Genomic DNA, 26,131 nt, shown 5'->3' on the forward strand with positions numbered 1-26,131 from the left:
ACTATAGTGGCCCAGTAGTGCACAACAAAACAAAATTTTTAAAACATAAGTTTACAACAGATAGAAATCAAGCCACAACACAACAGAAATGCTCCTGACCACTAGGGGGCTCTCGGAGCATGGTAAAGTGTTCTATAGATTCACCAGTCTTACAAAGATATAAACACTTAACAATGGTTAAGTGTGTAACCATCGTATATCGACATGAAATATCAATTCAAAATCACCTACATGTATTATAGCTGTATATTTATACTCGTGAACACTTTTACTCACTATCACGGCACTTGATGCCCAACGAACATCTGCCAATTCCACCATGCAGTTGAAACCAAGCCTGCAGCAGCCCTCTCAGAAACTGAAGCTTTTGCGTCTCGATCGCCCCCCGGTGACCGGTCCCAGTATAGTCGCCCCTCTGTGTTTTCTAATGGACGTGAGGCAAACAAAACAATAAAATTACACTTCAAAAATATTTTTTCCCCAAAGTTAGTTTATGTCATTGAAGGCAGTTATCATCACGATGATTTCATTTCAAGTATTTGTTTTTAAAATAAGTTTAGTTTTAGTTAGTTATTTGATGCTAAAAAACGGGGGGTGTGACATCATGATTGACAGCTGAGATTGATGTCTTCTCTGACTGAAGTTGTCACTAACAGACTTTTTTCAGGATTTTTGGGAGCAGATTGGAGCTTTAGCTTTAATTTCTACATTTCCATAGCTGTTTATTTCACACCAACATAATTAATCGTTCTGCATCTGCGAGAGTGTGGGCGGGCTGTTGATATTATGACTGTACTTCCTGCTCTACTTCCTGCTCTCTTCTGCGCAACTCAGTCCCAAAATCTCTACTGCGTAGACTCGGTCCCAAGATGTCAGCGCCGTGCAGGCCGTTTGAAAGCTTCAAATCGGGCAAGGGGAAATGGATGATGTCGGGTCGTTCATATTTTTTTACGGTCTATGGTTGAAACATAATTTGTATGAATTAAAATAACTTAACATTTAAGAACAGAATGTTAAAATTCTACAGCTTGGTTGTATTGGTAAAACTGATTCAGTCATGCACAACATTGGAATTTGAACATAAAAAAAAAATACGTTTCAACCACTTGGCAGATGAATTGGCAGATGTTCCGTTACTTTGGGCTATACGCTTTTGAATATAAATATGCAGCTTATAGCTCGTTACAATAACGAGCATGTAGTCGAGTTTGAATTGATATTTCATGTCGATATACAATGATTACACACTTAAAACTGATCGTATGTGTTTATATCTTTGACTGGCGAATCTATAGAACAATGGCACTTTACGCACTCCGAAAGCCCCCTAGTGGTCGGGAGCATTTCCATTGTGTTGTCATTTTTGTTGTGTTGTGACTTTTCCGTTGTGTTTTGGCTTTATTTTTGTGAACTTATGTATCCTTTTTAAATTTTGTTGTGTTGTGCACTACTGGGCCACCATAAAATACTCTTAAGTGCCAAAATGCCCATCTTTGCGAGTATCCTAGTAATTAGTAAACACGTAATCAAGTAAATTAGTTGTTTATGTCTAGTGAAAGCAAAGAGTTGAGAAAGAAAACACGTGTACTGAGGTGATCAAGCCGAGTCCCAAAATTGGGAGCTTTGTCAGTGTCCCGCATTTGTATTATTTTATTTTGTCTCTGAAACTACAATACCACAATAGGAAATATAATACTAAAATGCGATTGCCGTTTAAAAATCAATTTGCAACGCTGTCATGTTGAAGCTAGAGTAGGAAAATATCCAGACAAACCATTCGTAAAAGGGGGTCTTTTCTGCTGATGACGACTACATTGAAGAAGCAAGAGAACCAGAGTGGACCTCATCAAAACTCATTAAATATAGCTACACCAGCCAGGACTGCTTCTAGACACGTACTGGATAACATATTCTCCCCCAGAATTTGTTTTATTTCGTAGATGTGATTTCCTGCATTATGGTGCGTTTAAGGCCATGTCCCCTGCCTTTACCAATAAAAGAACTCAAACCAGTCAATACCAATAGTCTAATAAAAGGACAATATTATATTAACTGCCACAGAAATCAAAAGTTGTCCAGATAGAAAAAGTGCAAACGCATAACGATAAATTATATGAGATATATGTTTCAGTTCTGTGTCCACGAGCTATCACAAGCATTTGTTTTAAACAGTAAGAAAAGGAAGCAAAAAATGTGTTAGCCAAGCAGCCTTTCGATCGAACCAACCTCAGAAAGGCTTATCTTGTAGGTTCTTGTTTTCTCACGCCTACTGGCTTGTCTGGTCCGAGTTCTTTTACAAGGAGTTTTTCTGCTAATAGTCTTCTTTCGTAGCAAATTAACTCCCAACTCCCACGACTACATCAGTACTACTCGACTTCGCCCGTGCCGCCTGCCAGGCTGAATGTCCCGTGGTTCAGCAGGTGCACTGCTCTAATCTCAGAACTACAGGCGATATTTTCAGCTCCCCAAACCATAAAATTCGACAACGATGATTGGCGAAATATATATATATATATATATATATATATATATATATATATATATATATATATAATTGGGGTGAATGAGCCCCGTGAAGACTTATTGGCTATTGCACCAACATGATAAATGTAACGACGTTGAAAGTGAATGCAAATATCAGAGTGAGTTCTAAACACATTCTAAAGTAAAACCATTATTAGCATATAATTAACACACAATATGTTTCAAAATGAGAAATTATTAAAAATAAATAAATGAATAAATAAATAATAATAATAAAAACAGAAAAAAAAAAGAAATGCTGTTTCATGCAAACTCAGCTTTTTACACTGTTAAAGATTTGGATTCCCATCCTAAACATAGACAAAGTTTCAAAAACTAATGTTGGACGTTTGATGGAGTATTTCTGTGTCAAAAATACTCCTTCCGGTTTCTCACAAGTTTCGGAGAGTTTTTTTCGAGTATGGGTCGGTTTGACGTTAATAGATCGGAAGGTCCTTGTATGGACCGCACAGGCTCTTCTCCCGGTAGGGTGCGCGCGCGCGCGCGCGTAACTCGAGCGAGAGAGGAAATGCACCCCGCATAAACACTACTCTCAAGCTGCAGATCCAGTCATCCGTGAACACTTCTGACGCGCCCTACGGTCGCGCCGCGCTCCACTTTATTCCTATGAGTGACGTCGAGCGACTTCAACGCTTCAGCACAGCATTCCGGGAAGGCAGCACTGCATTTGAACCGATTTGAACGCAGGAATGACGGGAAGCTTCACAACATCGCGTCAGTCGCGTCTAAAAGTGGATCTCCACCGTTCACTGCTGTCAGGACTTCACCAAATCATACCAAAGAAGTGTGTTTTTGATGGAGCGGTCCCAGTGATAAAGGTTCGGTCCTGCTTTGGAAGCAGCTGGTGAGTAAAACTGCTTCAAATGATTTTGCTGTCGGCTCGTCGCGTGAGTAAACATCAGTAAACGGCACGATCGCGTGCTTCGTCATTCAAATGCGCTAACGGACTCTATTGTTGTTCTCTGTACGTTACACTAGTCTAACGTGCAAAACCGTTTTGCTTGCTACTGCTAAGGTTTAACGTTAGTCGCATACAATGATCCATAAACCGAATCATGTCCTCATAAACTGCGAGCCTTTAATTATTATTATTAAGTAAAATAGTAGAACATTTCTCTCTCATACACACACACGCGTCCTGCACTGTCGTGCAAAATCCCATCTACTGTCCTGCCACAGAGCAATAACCATAGTGTGTGCCAGTATATTAGATCAGTGCATTTGGTCTTAAAGTGACAGCAGCCTAATATATCTGCAGCCTGTGCCGTTAATGTTAATCATACAATCTCACTGCTCTTGACTGAATCACTTTTGTAACTTTAATAAGAATAATTTATACTTAATTTTCACAGTGTAGTGACTATGTAGTGTTTTTTCTGTACATTTGATTACTTTATACAACTTATGTTATATTTTTATAGAGCTATCTAGTGCTAGAAATTTGGCAGGTAGGTCCATTTCATTTGTATCTTTGTTCTATAGTAGGTTTTTTTCTGTCCTATCACTTGCAATTAGTTTATTTGTTCCTATTTCATCACTGACTATTTACTTTTCTTCAGTGAGCTTGAGTTTTTATTTTGTATTATTATTTTGTACTTATGTTAATTAGGTTAATTGTGTTTGGTAATAAGCAGTGCTGGGGAAAATGTTATACTAATCCAAAATAAAAGTTTGTGTTCACATATATGTGTTTGTGTATTGCGTATAATTATTATGTATATATAAATACACACACGCATGTATACATTTAAGAAAGATGTTATATTTTTATTTTTAAAAAAAAGATATTTATATACAAGATATATTATATACATTATATACATGCAAATACTTCTTAAATATATACATGCATGTGTATTTACACACACACAAAACACACACACAAAACACAACACAAACAAACTTTTATTTTGGATGTGATTCATTTCGAAAAATTGTTCTTGCATGCTGTAGATTTTGCGGCTGTTTATTTTTTGAACTCGATTCTCAATATCAATACCAATTTTTTGTAAAATGTATGACATAAATGTCAACAAATACAGTGATTCGAATTCCTGGAAAGAGCAGCCTCTATATTGTAGCACTTTGGGATTGTTTTTAACTATGAAAAGGGCTTTACAAATAAAATGTATTATTATTATTATTATTATATTGCTTAAGGATTATCTGTATAATTCAGAAATCCTGGCATTGGCTGCTGCTGCTCTTCAGCTCTTCAGGGCTAGATCATTTAGAAACTGATCCAATGAGCTGATCCCGTCTCAGCTGTCAACTTCACAGCTGGCATAAAGGGACTTGTGAGTGTCCCACCATTTCAACATTTAATCCAACCTCTAATCCTATCCATTTAGATTTACAATCCAATAAAGGACATCCAGGATGACTATGGCTAGAAGTCAACAATTTCAAAGGAACAAATCCGTGACCTTCTCTTACTGTAGTGTACACAGTCAAAGTCTTGATCACAAAAACATTTTAGCATGGACTCAAACTTTTTTCATTTAATTTTAGTAGATTTTTTTGAACATGCATACACTACTAATAGGGTAGCATAGGGGCTGAAAATTCCTGTAAACTTCCAAAAACTTTCCGAAAATCTCCAAAAGAAAATCCTGGAAAGTTTCCAAACATTCTGGAAAGTTTCTGAAAACTTTGCAAACCTTAATACCAGTAATACATTTGGAGATAACAGAATGCATTTCATTTTCACAACATTATCCTAAAAATAAAATAAAATAAAATAAAATAAAGGCTCATGCTTACATTCTTGAAATTAGTTTAACAGACAAATATAAATTATGCTAAAAAATAAAATGCAACAGTTGGTACAAATACTGAAGCAAAAGTGGATGTCAAATGTCCAGGATAAGTAGAAACACCTTATATCATATTTAATATCATAAATAAATAAATGTGCCCAAGAGAAAAAGAATAGAGATATTTAAAAAGAAAGAAAATAAGACAACTTTGCATAATATTCAGTGGCCTGCAAGTACACAAATGTTAAAGTACCTGGATTCCTAAGTGTGTCTCTGAGGTGACAACAACAAGCTATAATTAAGTCTAAACAACTTATTTCCACATATTGACAGCGTCCAGAGTTGCCATAGAAACAAGAACCTGGCTGCATCCTCACCCTAAGCCGTCCAGCGACTGGCCAACGGCCTGGCTTTTCTAGCCAGGCAACCCAGCATGAAAGCCACACGCTAAAGAGACAACAGCTGCCCGAACACACAGCAAGACACGGAACGCGGCAACCTCTATCCTGCGTTATGATTCAGACATCACAACTTCATGCATTATTCGGTGAGCTGTCTTTAACCTCTACAGTTCACACATTACAGTTCATCTAAGTACATTTTACCTCAGTGAAGTAAGATGATAACCTTTCTGTGCCGTAACCACCACACATATCTGACTCATTACTCTTCTGCACAATTGCGAGTAAATCTGAAAACGCTAGCTATAGAATGCAAAATTTGCACATTTTCCTGTAATACCATGATGAAGAAACATTACGCACAAATCTATTTTTGGGATCTGAAAGAGTGTATATATGAGGACAAAATACAGTGTAATATTTTTTTTATTTTTTTTTTTATTACAGGTACTTGGTGAGTACAGTAGAGCGCTCTCATCATAAAATGGGTGAAATAACTCGGGCCTCTCCTGTTGTTGAGCGTCAAGGCCGAAAAGTTGTATAGAAAAGTTCAGCCAGCGCTTTTAATCCTGGGTCAGTCTGCGTTTGCAGAGGTCCATTTCTGCATAAGTGAGCACACAAACTCCAGTGCCTGTTCAAACAGCTTCTCTAACTCTCTCTCTCTCTCTCTCTCTCTCTCTTTTTCTCTCCCTCCTTCTCTTTGTCTCTCCCTCTCAGGCAGCTCATGACAACGGCCCAGCAGCAGCACTGTTTGATCTCCAGTGTTTTCCTTAATCTGGGTTGTCAAGGTTCGCTTGTTGGAGGCTGTTTACTTTACTTCTCCTACAAAAAAAGCATTCTTTTTTTCTCGTCTTCTCCTTCCCTCAGACAATGACTAATCCAAAGAACTGCGTCTCACCAACACTGGGTGTAAAAGCTGCTGCTGCTTCCCATTTTAAAATACCATTTGAAAAGACGCTTAAAAGTTACATTTATGAGAATCAATGAGAAAAGAAAATGGTCATGGTAATTAATACAATTAATGATTAGTCATTTCAGTTTATAACCTTTTTATTACACCCATAATAATACACATACAAATGCAAAAGCAACATTTCTTAATTCCTTTCCATCCTCAAAATTAAAAACTGCATCATCTGAATCCATTAATTATGTAACTATGTAAATTATGTAACTATGTATACTATATGTACATTTTTTTGTTTTTTAATTTGTAAATGTGTAAACTAAATATAATATTTATAAAAATACTTTTTAAAATAAGTAATGGGAACATATATCATGTATATAAAATATAAAATCAGGCTAATTATAAATAGAAAAGTAAACTGACATTTTACGTAAAGAAAACAGCTACTTTTAATATGTTGAAGTGACAAATGTTGAATAAAACAACTGCTTACAATTTATACGTTTCTTTCCTCCACTTTTTCTAACTTTTGCATGACTTTACAAAGTAGCCTGCATGTATTAGCCGGGTATGTGGTTCACATTCAGAAGGGCAAATCTATCTGTGACACTTGTTACAACACAGTCATGTTGAAAACCAATTTCACTCGAACTGCGCTTCGGCTGTGTCTCAATTCCAAATTTCAGCATTTATGAAACTGTCAGGCGCGTTCGAACGTTCAAACTCCATATGATGCTCAAAAATGCTGTCTAGCTAGGCAACTCACTAGGTTTTGAAACACAACCTGTTCTTGCTGAACACTTAATTCTGCTCTCAACTCCATAACCCAACCGGATGATAAAACTGCACTGAACTTTTTTAATGCACGGGGAAAACTGTCGCTTATTCTCAACAGATTGTATTTGCACTGATAACCTCAAACGAAGAGATTCACGAGTTTGTTTGTGGTTGAGCGAACACGTGGGGAAAAGCCCCCATACACAACATGTAGACCGAAAGAAATCTCGGCTCGCAAACTTTTACGCCATCGATAGCAACGCATCTCGATTTCAATACTTTGTTTTTACGCGTCACGTCACACCGGAGCTGTCACATATGTTTCGATACAATGTTGTTTTCACAAACACAAACGAACGGCGTAACTTGCTAGCTACAGAGCTAACTTCTGGAAAAAGTACTTAGAGACTACACATCAAATGTATCGCACGGACAGCAGGTATTATACACTCGAACAATATGTTGTTTGGTAATTTGCGCTATTAAAAGCAAGAAGACAACAATTAGATGACAAAGACAAAGTGTGTCCATATGCACTAAATGTTGCAGAATGCTTGAGGTGAATGAACTTACCGGGATTTGACAGGGACGAGATAGACACGGAAATTTGTGCACGATAACAAATTCAACTCTTCACGAGATCTTGTATACCATGAGCGCGTGCTATAAAACGCACTGTAAATAACCAACAAACAGATCACTCCGCCAGCGGTACTAACTTCAGCTGCAAATGCTGTACTGGGAGCAACGCCGCCGTTTCGAGCCTGTTTCACGCCGCCTTTCTACACGGAGCTGCTTCGGATGTTATTACAGTTTATTGCGCCTTGCACACACACACATACACACACAAAAAGAGAGCGAATCGCGGATTTGGATGTTGTTATTTTTTGATGTTCTACGCCAGTGACGTCACATCCACCTGCTGGTGTGGTGTAAACAACATTCATTGCAGATCTTTGCGCTGCAAAACAAAAGTGTCAGAAAGTCACACATCCTACCAGAGTTACATAGAAGATAGGAGAACCCTTTCCCCCGGTCAGCATAGTTCTAACACATTTGCTTGTTAGTTTGGTAGTTGCAACTGATGTATAAATACAGAATTTCTGACTTCTTTCCCTCGAACTTATCCAGTGCAGCAAGGCAAGGTGGGGGTGGGGGTGAAAGTTCAGGAGAAGGACAGCCCATAAGAAGGGAAGTGCAGAGAGTGTGGGGATGTAATAGTCTAAATATCACCATACTTCAGTATTAGAGTATAGGGTCTATTAACTACTCAGCGGTTATTACCAGAGTTAATCACAATTCACATAATATTTGGCTACAATAAACTGTGGGCCTATTACAATATTCACTTTTCTGGAAATAAAAGAAAGAAATGCAAGATGTTACATTAAAATGTACATAAATGTAAAGTATTTGTTCTTTATTGTAAGTGATAACTGCAACACACACACACACACACACACACACACACACACACACACACACACACACACACACACACACACACACACACACACACACACACACTGCGCAGTATACCAAAAAGTATTTCATATCAGCTACCCCTTTTGGGTAATCCCAAAAGTAAGCAGTGAACAGAGTTATTGTAGGTGTGTATAAGTAAACCTAATTAGATAACTCGTTAAAAAAATAAAAAAGAGAAAAGTAGTAAAATAATTCATCTAAAATCTTGGGATAAGGGAGAAGTGCGACTGCCCTTGATCAAGGACTGAAATGCACAGTAATTTTTGAACGACTGTTGGTGTAGTTTTATGGCCCCGAGATGATGTGTTTCACGGATATAGAGCGCCACCCTCTGGACTATTATATTTCCTGCAGATGTGGAGCTACATTTATAGTTTTGTCATTAAATAAATGCATAGGGAAATATTGGCTGCTAAAGATAAAAATAATATTATATTATTATAGTGATAAAAGTTAATTTCAGTTAATTAACAGTGGAAATTGAGCTCAAAGTATTTCAGTCAAAAATTTAATTTCTATAAACCTGTTATTTTAAAGTAATTGATCCAGTGAATTAAAATTAGTAATCTGGAACATTTGTTCTTGCACTCAGATTCTGAGGTTTACAGTGATTGTCTCCCCACTTCAAACCAATAAAAAACACTCCAATCACGTGACAAGCCAATAAGAATATGTTAGCAATTTCACATGCGTTTTTTAATCTATTCATAAAAAAATTATATATAAAGGGCTATATATAGCCCTTTACTGTGGGCTTATTTTTTTATCCAGTTTTAGTTTTTTTAGATCTAGTCAATAATTTTATTGCTTAAACTTAAACTTATTTCAGTTTATTGTCAAGGCAACATTTTTCATTTTGTTTCAGTTTATATATATATATATATATATATATATATATATATATATATATATATATATATATATATATATATATATATATATATATATATATATATATATATATATATATAATTGATTGTTGAAATCACATTTCTTGTCATCTAAAGAATTCTCCAAAAATCCTTGTGCTTCCATAAACACTGTTTTGACATTTGCAGAGCACAAGGAGATGCATTACAATGCTTTGTCCCTGGACATATTACTAACGGTATGAAATCTAATGTCAAGGGGCGTCACTGGCCTATATTCTTATCCAGAAAAACTGCACGCCTGCAGGCATGAGACGGATACATCCATCACAGACACACCCTTTGTGGAGATATACTCCATTTTGACTTATTTTCTCTACTTTGTGTCCACTGCCAGTAACCAAGAATACTTTCAAGAAAGAAACAGGCCTCTTTTTTATTTACTTTTTATGAAAGAGCAACAAATACCTACAAAATTGTGATGCATTTATTCAAAAGTTATTTAATTCCATTAGCTTTATATTCTGTCAGTCTGTCATGAATTGACTGTCACTATTAGAGACACAACAGAATAAAACAAAACATTGTTTTATACACTTTTATCATTTGACTATGAAATGTTTTATAGAGAATTTGTCTATATGAATTTCTCTGACCTGAAAGCAACTCATAATGTAAAAACTGCACATAATGTGATAAGTATTACACTATTATTGTAATACAATTTTCATAATGTAATAATTTTCTCAGAATGTAACAAAATCTTTTTTTATAATGTAATCAATAAAAAATACACAATGAAAAATGAATTATATTATAAAATCCCATAAACATGTCATATTTTAATTATTGTAAATATTAGTAGTACATTTTTAACTCTAAACTTTAAATCCAGCACCTGTGAAATGCAACAGTTATTGTTATTATTATTATTATTATTATTATTATTATTATTATTATTATTATTATTATTATTATTATTATTATTATTATTATTATAAAAAGCTCTAAAAAAGTGCAGATTTTATTATCTGGATTTAGATTTTTAAAATGTACTGTAAATGAATAACAATGCTTTATGTTTAATAAACATACTACTACTACTACTACTAATAATAATAATAATAATAATTGCATTAATATTTAAATGATGCATTTCAAAGATAGTTTAAGACTGACTTTAGATTTTTTTTAAATGACTGTAAGAGAATACTAATATTTTTAATGTTTAAAAGCTATTAAATTAAAAAAACGGCGGCATGTTTTTGGTGAGTTTATAATGTAATCATTTTCTCATAATGTAAGAATCATTAGATTATGAGCTCAAGATTTATTTTTTATTTTTTTAGAAAATTATAACAATTAACATTTTATTAAAATAATAAAGTAATACTTAATACATTATGTGCAGTTTTTACATGATGTGCCGTTATTACATTATGAGATTGCAATGATTAGAGCATACAACATTCCCCGTTGAGGTCAAAAGGTCACCACTATAGTAAAACACAACTTAATACATATTCCAGATGTTTCCATAAAAACCCAGGCAGCTTTCTCAAGATGAGAAGCGTGTCTCTAAAACTAATCTAATCTTTTTATTTGGTATTGACATCATGTAGATTTAGCATGACTGATGCCCTGTGGATTTGGTCTTGTTGTGATAAAGTGGCACTCTAAAACAAATTAATCGAGGATTACTATACGTTATGTAACATCTTCTCAATATGCACTCATGCTCAAAAAGGGAGTAATTAGAGCTGTGTTAATTAAGTAATTAAGCAAATGAAGCGAGAGGACTCTGTTCTTCTTAAGGCTCGCGAGCGATATCCGTCCCTGCAGCTGAAATCACACTGAGACACAAAGGAACAATAGCTGATATTTGCCTATTGTTTAAAAAAACAAAGAGCCCTTTATCTCATTCTGACATGACACAGGTGGGACAATTTCACATATTTTCACTACTGATCTTTGAACAAAAAGATAACTTCATTATTATTACCTAGCATTCCTGTTAGCATAATGAAAATGGAATATAATCAAAAATGCATCTAAAATCTAATTGAACGTATTTAACATATTGACATTTAATGGAATAGTTCTTTATGGGATACCTCAGTATGAGAATAATAATTTAACACCGTTTTAGGTTAAAATGTATATGAATTATTATATAAGGGGAAAGTGTGTTTTCATACTGTAGACAGTTATTAATTTATTTAGATTAAAAATAGCATGTCACACATATTGTGACGTCACGTGTCAACTGCCCAAAGATATGGCACGTTCATTCCGACAGAGACCACAAGGTGGAGCCAAAATCAAATATGTAAATAAATAAACTTGTGACGACAGCAGTGAACGAAAACATTCACCCAAGTAAGACAAATTGCCCCAAGAAATGTGAATTATAAATTATCTCTAAAAGACGTTATATGCTCTTTCTCAAACAAAAGCAAAATGATTGAACTTGTGGTGAACTTCTACATCTTGCATGGTAAATATTATATTCATAAACAAAAATTTGCCAAATGCATCCCTAAATGTAGTTTATTTTTAAAAGAGATGGAATCGCTGAACAAAGCTTTACAATTTATTAAAAACAAAAAAGAATGACACTTTGTTAAACTTTATGGATGAATTCTTTATAATCTAATGTCCCCACTATGGTCAACAATTTATTTGAATATTGAATTTGTCAGTAAGAAAAAGGAAGAAATACTTGTCTTTATTATTTTGATCATTTATTTATTTTTTATTTTTTATTAAATCTTTTTTTTCTTTTTATTTTTTTTCTTTTTATTTTTTTTCTTGTTAACCTTGTTGAAAACATGTGGCTACTGTCCTGTGAAGCTTTCTTGTTGTATGTTGGATTCAATGTTGTAATTCATATGTTCTCTTAATAATAAAAAAACAACAAAAAAAGCAAGTTAGACAAATTTTAAATCTGTCTTTATTGTTATTGCTGTTTTGTAAATGTGCTCACATACATGTAGCCTATAATTTGTGCACTGTAAAAAAAAAATCAGGTCTCCAATTAAAAAAACGTTCTAGTTACTGATCACATCTACATTTCTCAGTTGGCCAAATTGAATTTCTTTTAAATAAATTTCCTCAATTCACAGAAATTCATTGTGGCTAACTGAAAAAATTAGCAGTGATCAGTAGAGCATTTTCAAGAACATGTCAAGAACACTAGAACACTATTTTCAACTGGAGACATTATTTTGTTTTACAGTGTGACTGAACCCTTTCACTTATTCATTAATCGCCATCTTCTGCTGAGAATGACTTCACTATCTTTGGAGTCTTAAAGACTTCAATGTTGTCTAATAAAATATTCTTTCGACACCCGTAAGACCTCCATTCATCTCACAAATGAACACAAATGAAGATATTTGTGTTGAAATCCAATGGCTCAGACAGGTAGCCTAGAAATCTAGACGCACCCTAGTGGCAGCAAATTTAATTTGCCCGCAAGTGTCGTCTCAATACCTATCTGAGCTGTATTCCTCAGAATCTGGACGGCCCAATCAGATCGTGTATAGAGTCGGTGGGCGGGGCCATAATGACGACGGCCGAGTTGCGTTTGCGTGCTTCTAGTAACACAGAAACTGGCGAACGGCGGCGGTCTTTCGAATCAGCTCTTCCCGCACCTCCGGAAGACTTGGAGTTAAGCTTTTCTCTGAGAAAAGAACAAAGAGCGGCACTGAAGTCATTCTTAAAAAGGGAAGATGTGTTCGGAGTTTAGCCGACCGGATATGGTGAATGTTTAATCAGTCAGCGAGCTCTGCTTCACCTTCATGTTGCTCTGGTTGGTGTAGCGCTATCCTATCACGTGCAGAGGGAGTTTGAAAGACAACCGTTTATCCCGCCCCTCAGATTGAGCCCTGTCTATGGTGAGTTTCCAGACCAAACATCTTGATGTGGGTCTGGCTTGTCAGGCTATCAGACAGGCCTTCATTGACACCAATGTCAGTTCCTCTCTCAAGACCCATAAAAGACACCAAAGATGTCGTCATCTCACTACAGTGGGTCTACTATAATTTTATGAAGCAACGAGAATAGTTTTTGTGCGCAAAAAAACAACAAAATAACGACTTATATAATGATGGGCCGATTTCAAAACAAAGTTTCGAAGCGTTATGAATCAGCGTATTGATTCATGATTCGGATCACGTATCAAACTGCCAAACTGCTGAAATCATGTGACATTGGTCGATCCAAATCCTGAATCCATACGCTGATTCATAACGTATTGCCTCTTATGGGTCTTGAGAGAGGAAATGTCATTGGTGTCAATGAAGGCCTTTCTGCGCCATCAGATTTCAACAAAAATATCTTCATTTGTGTTCCGAAGATGAACGGAGGTCTTACAGGTGTCGAACAACATGCGGGAAAGTAATTACTAAGAAAATTTTCCTTTTTGGGTGAACTAACCCTTTAAAGATGCAGTAAGTGATTTCTGAGAAACGCTGTTGAAAGTGGACGAGCACCACAACACACCTGTAGCCAATCAGCAGTAGGGGATGTGTCCTGATCGGAGGAGAGAGAGTGAGCTGGGCAACAGGAAGAGTTGAAGAAGAAGTTGAAGAAGACTGTAGAAAGAGAGTTGGCTGAGAGACATTACAAAAGAGAAGAGGTTAGAGGAATATCATTGGAAAAAGAGGGGTTATGAGCAGACAAGAGCTTCAGGACCCGTGTTAATGTTAGACAAAGCTTTCCAGCGCTGGAGAGATTTAAAGCCTGAAAAGCTCAGAAAGCCTGAAAATGAATGCAGAATTTGCATTGTTTCTGCTCCATACGTGAGTAACAATGGTTTTGCCATGTTTCACAAAACCAAGATGTGCTGTTGTTGTAATGTTAGCTACAGTAACAGGACAGTTCTGAGTGTCATTATTTCCACTGCAGGAACTTTCTCCATGAACTAGGGCCTTTGGGGTGGTACTCTGTGTTATGACCGCAGGAATCGGGGTCTAAATGATGTTTCAGGGAAAGATTTCCTTCTCAAAACGGCCCTGCTTTCAAATCTTTTTCAAAGATCAGGAACTTTTGGGGGTGGGATTTGGGCACTGAACATGCTGATTGGTTATGCTCACGCAGCATTTTATTTCAACCTAAAAATCTGCTGTGGCGCAGTAAGAGTTGTTTGGTATTCAAATCAATAATGGAATTAAAAAATACAGCATTTAATAATAATGGAAAGACGATGAGGTTCAGGCTTTAATAAAGGGCATCTATTTTGTAAAATTCTTGACCATACCCTATAATGGCAAAAATCCATCCACTGTTTTTTTTATTTCCATAAATCATAAGCAGTGTTTCAAAACAAGCCGTTTGCAGATTCCTGTTAAAGTGACATCACATTTCACAAGCCTCACCCACATGAAAGAGAACTAGTCTAGTTGAATAGCTTACTCACGGATGTACCACATCCAGCTCTCCATGCGCATGCGCTGGGTGTGCTCAAGCTGAGAGTTATAAGGTGTTTCATTTGCGTGTTCACTGGTGTTCACTGGGGTTCACATCTGTGAAGGCTCCGCCCTCGGGAGCAGCAGCTCATTTGCATTTAAAGGAAAACACAGAAAAACAGCTCCTTTTTCTCAAACCCCATAATTGGCATTTTCAAAATGGTATATTAAAGGGATAGTTCACCCCCCCCCCCCACCCCCCCCCCCCCCCAAAAAAAAAGTGATGTTCAGTGTGTAGCTCATATAATGCATGTCAATGGGTAACAATTCTATGAGAGCAAAAAAAAAACAAAAAACATGCTTAGACGACATGCACAAAGAGCCCTGTGGCTCATGACGACACATTGATACCTTAAGACACAAAATGATCAGTTTGTGTGAGAAATTGAGCCGTATTTATCTAATTTTTTACCTCAAATAGAACACTATATCCAACAGCCTGGAGCTCACTTCACTTCCACATGCTCTGGTGTCATGTTCACTTCCAGGGGCGTGGGACTGGGGGGAAAAAGGGTACTGAGTAACCAGGGCCCGAGGCAGGGAAGTCCGTTTTCTATACATACACATACATGGTACGGAGGCCCAACAAGATGGTTTGTACCCAGGGCCCAAAATTTGGTGCTACGCCCCTGTTCACTTCTGGTGTTGGCGTAAACTACGCCCGATCGTGTATACCGGAAGTGATGTCTTTACACGTACACGACGCCAGAGCGTATATATTGACTTTCTTTTCCAGAAGTGAAGTGCGTTCTATATGGATAGATGCACTTTTTTCTGGGCTTCAAATTTTGGGCTGCCATTCACTGCCATTAATGTTTGGATTAGCCAGGACATTTTTTTATATATATCTGATTGTATTCGTCTGAAAGAAGAATGCCATATACACCTAGGATGGCTTGAGGGTGAGTAAATCATGGGATAATTTTCATTTTTGGGTGAACTAACCCTTTAATATGACTGTGGTTTTAAATGTTGTTATTGTTGCTTTTTTGCATTTGAATATCGCACTTTACTAGTAGATACAGCATGAAATAAACATGTATGAACATCAGAGAATATGTTTAAAGATACAGTACAATGTATGAAATCTGCATCGTCTCATGTAATCGCACAGCAGTGTTTCAACTGCGCAAGCGTTATTAGACGTCAATAAATAGCTTTTAAACAATGTCATGTCACATTTACCTCAGAAAAGATATTCTGTCAGCTAGAAAAATGAACTCTAGATAAGAACATTTTGCTCAGTATATTTACTATATTGCATACTTATTGTATTACCGTTCTTCAGTATTTAATGTTTGAATACACATTTTATGACAGCACCATTTAAAAGTTTCTAAAGAAAGGACTTTTCTGTAATGTATGTTGTGGGGTGAGCTTGTTTAATTAAAAATATTTAAAAACAAATTGCTTTATTTGAAAGCTGAAGCACACACAGACATACATTAGCTATGTTTCCATCCACCTATTTTTATGTGATCATTTTCTTCTCTTTGACTGACTTGCGCACTTTGGATGCAAACATCTATTGAGGCTGGCATAAGATACCTTTTGTGTGGGTGGTTTTGCAATAAATGTAATTGTGTTTGTATGTGTTGCTGTGATTTTAATTTGCTATATGTTTTGTCTAAATCAAATGTAATTTACAAATTAATATAGTAATGCAGTTAATACTGATTTAAGCAGATTTGCAACCAACTAAAGTGAAGTTATGATGACTAGAACATTTAAGTTCAGAAAACTAAAGTGAAGTTTTCATTACTGAATGTAATTAGTTCAGATAGCATCCAAATAAGAAAAAGAAAAAAAAAACATATACAAAAAGATAACAAAATATATTAAGTTAAGTCAACTAATTATTTATTTTTTACAGTGCACCTAATATAAAGTGGGACCATCTTTATTAATTAATTCAGCATTTGCATTTAATAATTAATGTGGGTCCTGAAGCGCTTGCCTGATCATAACCATTCGTTTTCCAGTGATATTCCTCTGACCTTTTCTCTTCTGTAATGTCTCTTTTGCCATCTCTCTTTACAGTCTTTCTTTAAAGGTGCACTATGCAACTTTCCGTCCACTGGAGGGTGCCTATTCAAAAAAAAGGCGTAGTTTGATGACGCCAAGTGTGAGCGCAGTATCTTGGGAGATGTGGTCTTCACCTCACAGCCGGTGGAAAATAGGACTCGGGCAGAAATCATGTTCATGCATGCGGTTATTAACGTTACTGTAGTCTAAAGCAGAGCAGGACCGAGTGTTATGGACCTGAGCACAGCTGCTGGAGCGATTGTTAAGCAAATACCCGCCTCGCGAATACCGGGACTTTTATTATGACGGGACGGGACACATTTGCTGGGCGCCTGCATAGATCTGCTCTTCCGGTTATGATTTTGAGGTAATGGAGCTCTGTTTATCATATTAGATACATTTAAGTGTGTTTAAAACAATGTTATGACCTTACTCCGTGCGTTCACTAGTTCACACTGCTAAAGCGCTCCTGCCAAATAAAAGCCGAAACTGAGGGTAGCGCAGATATGACGCAATTGACAGGCGACTCCGTCAAATACAATGCTGAAACGTCCCGGTCCTTAGTTAAAATAGCAATATTCTCACAATTTACAAATATTTGGAAACATCTGGGATATTGTAGGTACTCAACTGAACAAAATATATAACACTGGCCTAGTGGTTTTTGGAAATTTTACTGCAAAAATACTACATATACCCCTTTTCCACCAAGGCAGTGCTGGTGCTAAATCGGAGCCAGAGCCTAGTTTCAAATCGGTTCTTTGTGTTTCCACAGCCAAAGCACCAGCTCCGAGCCAGGAAAAGTGGTTCTTAAGTAACACCAAAACATTGCTGGGCTAGAAGTAAGAACCGCTTGCGTCACCGGCTGGGACGGCGTTACCGTGATCAACAAGATGAACACAAACCTGTGACTGCCATTTTTTCAATAGCAGCTAATCAAGCTAACAGCTGCTGGATTGTAATCTCCGTCTATACAAATCATGGAGAGCTGCACGAATGCGTTGGATTTGCGGCGTTTTAATGCTGATGTAGGATCATAAAGCCATGAGCCACTGAGGGAAGGCTTGTTCGAGATGCATCGGCGCGCGCTGTGCAGACTGATTGCGTATGACGCCAGAGCGAGCGCCAAAGACTCCTTATGCTTTTGAATCGCTCACGCGGTATTTTGATATCATACACGGATCGGTCTGCGCAGCGCCGATGCATCTCGAACAAGCCTGGTGTGTTTGTATTTCCCGCTGCCTCGCTAGCATTGCTAAAACGTTAGCGAGAAAGATGAGACGTATACAGTGACGTAAGACCTAGCTCTGCGGTGGCTCTCTTACATGTGGAAAGCCAAACCGGTTTATAAAGGCTCTCAAGTCGAACCAACTTAGAACTGACACTAGCACGGGCTCTGAACTAGCACTCGGTTCATTCTGGTGGAAAAGGGGTAATAGTGCATCTTTAAATCGCCCTCTTGTTTAGCTCACTCTCTCCTCCCCCATCATGGGTGGACACGCCCCCTACTGCCGATTGGCTGCGGGCCTTCTAGTTTCATAAAATCTTTTATTAAAAAGCTTTAACTTTATGAAATTATTAAAGTGTCCTCCATCAAAGGTAGGACAGAGCCTTGCTCCCTCGATTTTGACCGAGTGAGCGAGTCTACTTCATATGTACACTTCAGGCAGCTTCATATACCACAATGCAACGCGATTGTGACGTCACTACATATCACGTTTAATTTACCCCACCACAAACCACTCTATGATATTTTGAAAAACATTAAAACAACCCAAACACATCCATATACATCTAGAATGCTGCATTAAACAATTTCGTAAAGGAAAAATAATAATAATAAATCAACTCCATAGTGGATTCCAAGTGATCAAGGGCTTGGCGTTCCAGTTCAGTCCATTACAAAGTTTCCGTCAGTAGTGGGTACTCGTGCAACTTAAGCAATGACGCACATCCGCGTGAACGAGACGGAAGGAAGTTTGCGAGTGAAGGGCATGATAAAAACTAACTGGAATGCAGCATCGGTCTCCTGACCTTCATCAGGTATTCAGGTATGGTATGCAGCCATACAGGAATGTGGGTGACACCCAGTGGCTATATATGGTACAGCGTCTAAACCAAATGTAATAGGAACTTCAATTTTTGTGATATCAGCTTCAAAATTGGAACACACCTTGGTTATATTTATATATAGTAATTTTAAAGTAAAAAATATTTTATAAAATGTGTATATTTTATAAAATAAAATAAAAATGTTTAGTACAGTATATTTGATTTACAGTAATTTAGACTTCCATAACTTTTTAATACTTTTTTTTTTTTTGCTGTGTTTTAGTGTCTTCTTTAATAAGTTTGAATAGTGCATTTTCACATTGATTCTCAAAAAGGCTGGTGACAGTTAAGGGGTTAAAACAGCATTTATTAAGAACTTCAAGATGCTAATTGTTTCACTTACTTCACAAACCAGCACTGGTGTAAGGGGAGCGTTTCAGGAACAATCAGAAAATAAGAACAAAAACAACAACCCTGGGTCTTTTACTCCAGCAGAACACTGGATTATACCCTTCTGCTCAGAAAGGCCTCTCATTCACCTGCACAAATATTTACAATAGTTATGATGTTTAATTACTATATTTGTTTGGGTGTGCATTTGTCTCTCTTTGGTTGGTTGTTCTTTTGTCTATGGTTTGATTTGCCTTTTCACTTTAAAGCCAGGATTAATGTTTTGTTTAGAAGCAAAGATTATTTTCCCTGTTTTTTTCTCTCCCATAATTTGCTAATTGCAGGATTTTTTGTTCCTTTCATTTCCTTTTTTAGTGTTAAATTCATTAGAGTAGGAAGCCATTAAGCCTCTATAGGTTAACGCAGGTGTAGTTCAATGCACGAACTGGACATTTTACATATCTGACAAAAAACATTTTCCATGTTTATTTTCAACAATATGAATATAGGTTTATATTTGTATTTTTGTATTCTTTGTAGTAGAAAGGGCTCTATTAATAAACGAGACTTGAGACTTTATGCCAATAGTAGGCCTACACATTGAGCAAATACCTAAATAGTTGTAAATGCGCTTTATTGCATCACAATACCTAAACACTAGATGGAGCTATTCATCACAAAACTGACTGACTGGTCCCCTTCTCTCTTGGAAATGAAAGTACCATCGATTCAGGCACACGCACCGATATATTTTCTCTCATATCACCGTGTGACTTCACATGGTCTCTTTCTATCACTGTTCTCGGGTTTAGTGACTTTATCAAGACAGCAGGGCGCTGATGGACAGGTATCAGTCGTGATAGAGCGTCAGCACCGCGGACAGCGCTTCGCCATCTTAAACCACCACACCACAGTGCGTGACTGCATGAACGGCCACGGGTTGTGTGTTTGACATCGGGATCGGGACACGTTTGTTAAAAGTAATTACAAAAATGGTCTAAGTAAAAATAGAGAAAAGAAAAGTTCTAGTTTGCAGAACCATTTGGTTTGAGATTTTGTATGGGCTATAAAGCATAACATTCATTTAAAGACAGACATTTAAAATGTGACTTAAAGGAATGGTCCACCAAAAAAATGAAAATTATTCCATGATTTACTCACCCTCAAGCCAACTTGGTGTATATGATATTCTTCTTTCAGATGGAATAAATAAAAAAACCTAGCTAACCCAAGCTTTATAATGGCAGTGCAGCCCAAAAAGTGCTTCCATTCATTATAAAAGTAATTCATACGACTGCAAGAGAGTAAATAAAGCCCTTCTGAAGTGAATCGATGGATTTGTGTAAGAAAAATATCCATATTTAAAACTTTATAAAGTAAAATATCTAGCTTCTGCATTCTGCCTGACCGCCTTCCGTATCCATTTTACGCAAATTTAAAACACATAATGCGCGACAGAGTTTAATACGGAAGTTGGTCGGAACAAGAAATCTAGATATTTTACTTTATAAAGTTTTAAATATGGATATTTTTCTTACACAAACCCATCGATTTGCTTCAGAAGGCCTTTATTAATGCCTGGAGCCGTGTGGAGCACTTTTATGATGGATAGATTCACTTTTGTGGAATTCAAAACAGAAGCAGCCATTTACTGCTAAAGTTTCATTTTTATATTAATAATTTTAATTGTATTCGCCTGCAGAAGAATGTCATATACAAAAAAAATGTTCTGCCTCCTGCATAGTGCTGCGGCGATCCCCATCGTTTGAATCGTCATGAAGACCCATCATCTCTGGTCTTCAGCTGTCATGCCTCGACGATGTCATCAGGACACTGCCGCTGGGAGAAATTTAAAACATGGAGTGGACCACAGTGTGCTGCGGAGCTAACAGAGACTTCCACCATCAGCTCTGTTTCTGTTCACCATCAGCTCTGTTTCTGTTCACCATCAGCTCTGTTTCTGTTCAACATCAGCTCTGTTTCTGTTCACCATCAGCTCTGTTTCTGTTCACCATCAGCTCTGTTTCTGTTCACCATCAGCTCTGTTTCTGTTCACCATCAGCTCTGTTTCTGTTCACCATCAGCTCTACTTCTGTTCACCATCAGCTCTGTTTCTGTTCACTATCAGCTCTGTTTCTGTTCACCATCAGCTCTGTTTCTGTTCACCATCAGCTCTACTTCTGTTCACCATCAGCTCTGTTTCTGTTCACCATCAGCTCTGTTTCTGTTCACCATCAGCTCTGTTTCTGTTCACCATCAGCTCTGTTTCTGTTCACCATCAGCTCTGTTTCTGTTCACCATCAGCTCTACTTCTGTTCACCATCAGCTCTGTTTCTGTTCACCATCAGCTCTGTTTCTGTTCACCATCAGCTCTGTTTCTGTTCACCATCAGCTCTGTTTCTGTTCATCATCAGCTCTGTTTCTGTTCACCATCAGCTCTGTTTCTGTTCACCATCAGCTCTGTTTCTGTTCATCATCAGCTCTGTTTCTGTTCACCATCAGCTCTGTTTCTGTTCACCATCAGCTCTGTTTCTGTTCACCATCAGCTCTACTTCTGTTCACTATCAGCTCTGTTTCTGTTCACTATCAGCTCTGTTTCTGTTCACCATCAGCTCTGTTTCTGTTCACCATCAGCTCTGTTTCTGTTCACCATCAGCTCTGTTTCTGTTCACCATCAGCTCTGTTTCTGTTCACTATCAGCTCTGTTTCTGTTCACCATCAGCTCTGTTTCTGTTCACCATCAGCTCTGTTTCTGTTCACTATCAGCTCTGTTTCTGTTCTGTTTTCTGTGTTGGTTGATTGTTTGTAGTATTCATTAGGGGCCAAGCCCCCGAAGGGGCTGTAGCCCCTATTGGAATTGTTAGTATACTTTATTATTAGGGGCCAAGCCCCCGAAGGGGCTGTAGCCCCTATTGGAATTGTTAGTATACTTTATTATTATTATTATTATTATTCTTTTTCTTCCCACTGGGTTCCTATGGCAGCCCTATGAACCGTAAGTAGGAAAATGATGAAATTTGGCACACTTGTAGTGATGCTTATGAAAAGTAATTGCTCCAAATTTGGAGTCTCTACAACCAACTCTATAGCGCCACCACCAGTCCAAATATTCAACATTTAAACTGTTATAACTTTTGAACCCTTTGATACAGAGAAATGAAACTTAGTACACCTGATTTCTCTCCTCATGTTGATCACATTCATTATCTTACATTAAGGCTCCTCCCATTACAGTAACGGCCATTTTGAAAAGTACAGTATTCCGTTTTTTTGCTACTCCTTCTTCAAAGTTTGTCCGATTTTGTTCAAATTTGAGAAAAATAATCTTTGGACTGAGCTGCACAGACATGACTTAACAGATTTTTTTTTATTCTTCTTTGTTCAAAAGTTATGATGTCATGAACTCAATGAGGTTGCCCCAAATTTGGTTCTGAGGCTGTATCTCGGCCAAACTTTGATCAATCAAAACGAAAATTGGTACACTTCATCACACCCATGATCTGAGGGTACATGCCAAAGTTGGGAACAGCCCCACCTAGGGGTCATAAGATATGAAAAAAGGCTATTTTTGCCTATAACTTCTGAACGCTTTATCAGAAAATCATATAATTGATATCTATGGATTCCGCGTGACATGCCGAATCTGGTGATACCGGATATGTTAGGATCGGATGAACCACGTGACCGCAATTTTGAAATTTGTCATAAAATGTGATATCTTTTGAAATATTTGAGATATCTGCACAAAATTTGGTATGCGTGACCGTCAGCATGTTCCGAACGTACCTGAGAAGTTTCAGAATAGCGCCACCTAGTGTTCCAGAGATATAGGAATTTTTGCTAAAACATTTATAACTTTTGAAAACTTTGTCCAAATTTGGTGTCATTTATGTCATCTTGTTCCCTGGCTTATGCAGATTCCGACGATGTCTCATTTGTCATTTTCCAAAAATGTTATTGTCCGCAATATTGAAACAAGTGAAAAACAGTTTTTTTGCTACTCCTCTTCCAAATTTTGTCAAATTTTGTCCAAACTTGGCTGAGATGATCTTCGGACTGAGCCGCACAGAAATGACTGAACGGATTTTTGATATTTGCTACCGTTCCTGAGATATTTGTCACTGAAGTTGACCCTTCCTGTGTTTGTGTTTTTATGCTAGTTAGCTTAGCATGCCAATTGGTTATTTGCAAAATGTGCTTCTGTTCCAGACATTGAGTCATTCTGAGATTGATCTAAACAGAACTTTTTAAACATTAAATGCTGTGCATTTATTTGAAAAAAATCTTCATTTTGAGTCGACTCTCATTAGAACTATGGAACTTCAGCAGGTGTTTGAACACAAGTTTGGCCGGTGGCGCAATGAGATGAGCAATGGACGCCGCACCCGGAGGTTATGGGTTCGAGTCCCGTGGGGGACAGCCTTATAAAGGTGGCTCTGCGTTCGGCGAAAGCCCCTTCTGGGGCTTGGCCCCGTACAACTGCTTGCAGTTCTTGTTATTATTATTATTATTATTCTTTTTCTTCCCACTGGGTTCCTATGGCAGCCCTATGAACCGTAAGTAGGAAAATGATGAAATTTGGCACACTTGTAGTGATGCTTATGAAAAGTAATTGCTCCAAATTTGGAGTCTCTACAACCAACTCTATAGCGCCACCACCAGTCCAAATATTCAACATTTAAACCTTTATAACTTTTGAACCCTTTGATACAGAGAAATGAAACTTAGTACACCTGATTTCTCTCCTCATGTTGATCACATTCATTATCTTACATTAAGGCTCCTCCCATTACAGTAACGGCCATTTTGAAAAGTACAGTATTCCGTTTTTTTGCTACTCCTTCTTCAAAGTTTGTCCGATTTTGTTCAAATTTGAGAAAAATAATCTTTGGAATGAGCTGCACAGACATGACTTAACAGATTTTTTTTATTCTTCTTTGTTCAAAAGTTATGATGTCATGAACTTAATGCGGTCGACCCAAATTTTGTTCTGAGGCTGTATCTCGGCCAAACTTTGATCAATCAAAACAAAAATTGGTACGCTTCATCAGACCCATGATCTGAGGGTACATGCCAAAGTTGGGAACAGCGCCACCTAGGGGTCATGAGATATGAAAAAAGGCTATTTTTGCCCATAACTTCTGAACGCTTTGTCAGAAAATAATAATTTTGGTGTCTATGGATTCCCCGCGTCATGCCGAATCTGTGGATACCGGATAAGTTAGGATCGAATTAACCACGTGATGGCCATTTTGAATTTTGTCATAAATTGCTATATCTTTTGAAATATTTGATATATCTGCACAAAATTTGGTATGCGTGACCGTCAGCATGTCCCGAACGTACCTGAGAAGTTTCAGAACAGCGCCACCTAGTGTTCCCGAGATATAGGAATTTTTGCTAAAACGTTTATAACTTTTGAACACTTTGTCCAAATTTAATATAATTTATGTCATTTTGTTCCCTAGCTTATGCAGATTCCGACGATATATCATTTGTCATTTTCCAAACATGTTACTGTCCGCCATATTGAAACAAGGGAAAAACAGTTTTTTCGCTACTCCTCCTACAAATTTTTTCCAATTTTGTCCAAATTTGGCTCAGACGATCTTTGGACCGAGCCGCACAGCAATGACTGAACGGATTTTTGATATTCGCTACCGTTTCGGAGAAATCCGTCTCTGAAGTTGACCTTGCCTGTGTTTGTGTCTTTATGCTAGTTAGCTTAGCATTCTAAATGGTTATTTGCAAAATATGCTTCTGTTTCAGATGCTGAGTCATTCTGAGATTGAACTAAACAGAACTTTTTAAATATTAAATGCTGTGCATTTCTTTGAAAAAAAATCTTCATTTTGAGTCGACTCTCATTAGAACAATGGAACTTCAGCAGGTGTTTGAATACAAGGCTGGCCGGTGGCGCAACAAGATGAGCAACGGACACCACGCCCAGAGGTTATGGGTTCGAGTCCCGTGGGGGACAACCTTATAAAGGTGGCTCTGCATTCGGCGAAAGCCCCTTCTGGGGCTTGGCCCCGTACAACTGCTTGCAGTTCTTGTTTTTACTTGTTATTCATTGTTTTGTTTTGTTATTTCCCCCCCCCCCCCTTGTTGCACTTTGAGATTCTTCGGAATGAAAAGTGCATTATAAATAAAATCTATTATTATTAGGGGCCAAGCCCTGAAAGGGCTGTAGCCCCTATTGTATCTGTTAGTTTCCTATATTATTATTGTTATTATTATTATTCTTCCTCCCCTATGGGAGTCAATGGCAGCCCTATGAACCGTAAGTAGGAAAATGATGAAATTTGGCACACTTGTAGAGATAGTCATCAATAGTAAATGGACCAAATTTGGAGTCTCTAAGACCAACTCCATAGCGCCACCACCAGTCCAAAAATTAAACATTGAAACTGTTATAACTTTTGAACCCTTTGAGGTAGAAAAATGC

At 37.3% G+C, this 26,131-nt stretch overlaps 1 protein-coding gene across 10 annotated transcripts in view; it reads right to left on the bottom strand.

Annotated features, from left to right (window-relative positions):
• foxp1b (forkhead box P1b) overlaps positions 1–8,230 on the bottom strand; it is a 218,621-nt gene extending 210,391 nt beyond the window's left edge. For 3 of the 10 annotated variants that reach the window (XM_067460207.1, XM_067460206.1, XM_067460205.1), the window contains exon 1: positions 7,965–8,227. The gene's annotated coding sequence lies outside the window, so the exon portion shown is untranslated. Of the gene's footprint in view, positions 1–276; positions 425–7,964 lie in introns of all 10 variants that reach the window. The other 7 variants (XM_067460203.1, XM_067460204.1, XM_067460201.1 and 4 more) reach the window with 5 other exon arrangements.
• Between the last annotated feature and the right edge of the window lie 17,901 nt (positions 8,231–26,131).

The sequence above is a fragment of the Pseudorasbora parva genome, chromosome 12, assembly GCF_024679245.1.
Source record: "Pseudorasbora parva isolate DD20220531a chromosome 12, ASM2467924v1, whole genome shotgun sequence".
NCBI lineage: Eukaryota > Metazoa > Chordata > Actinopteri > Cypriniformes > Gobionidae > Pseudorasbora > Pseudorasbora parva.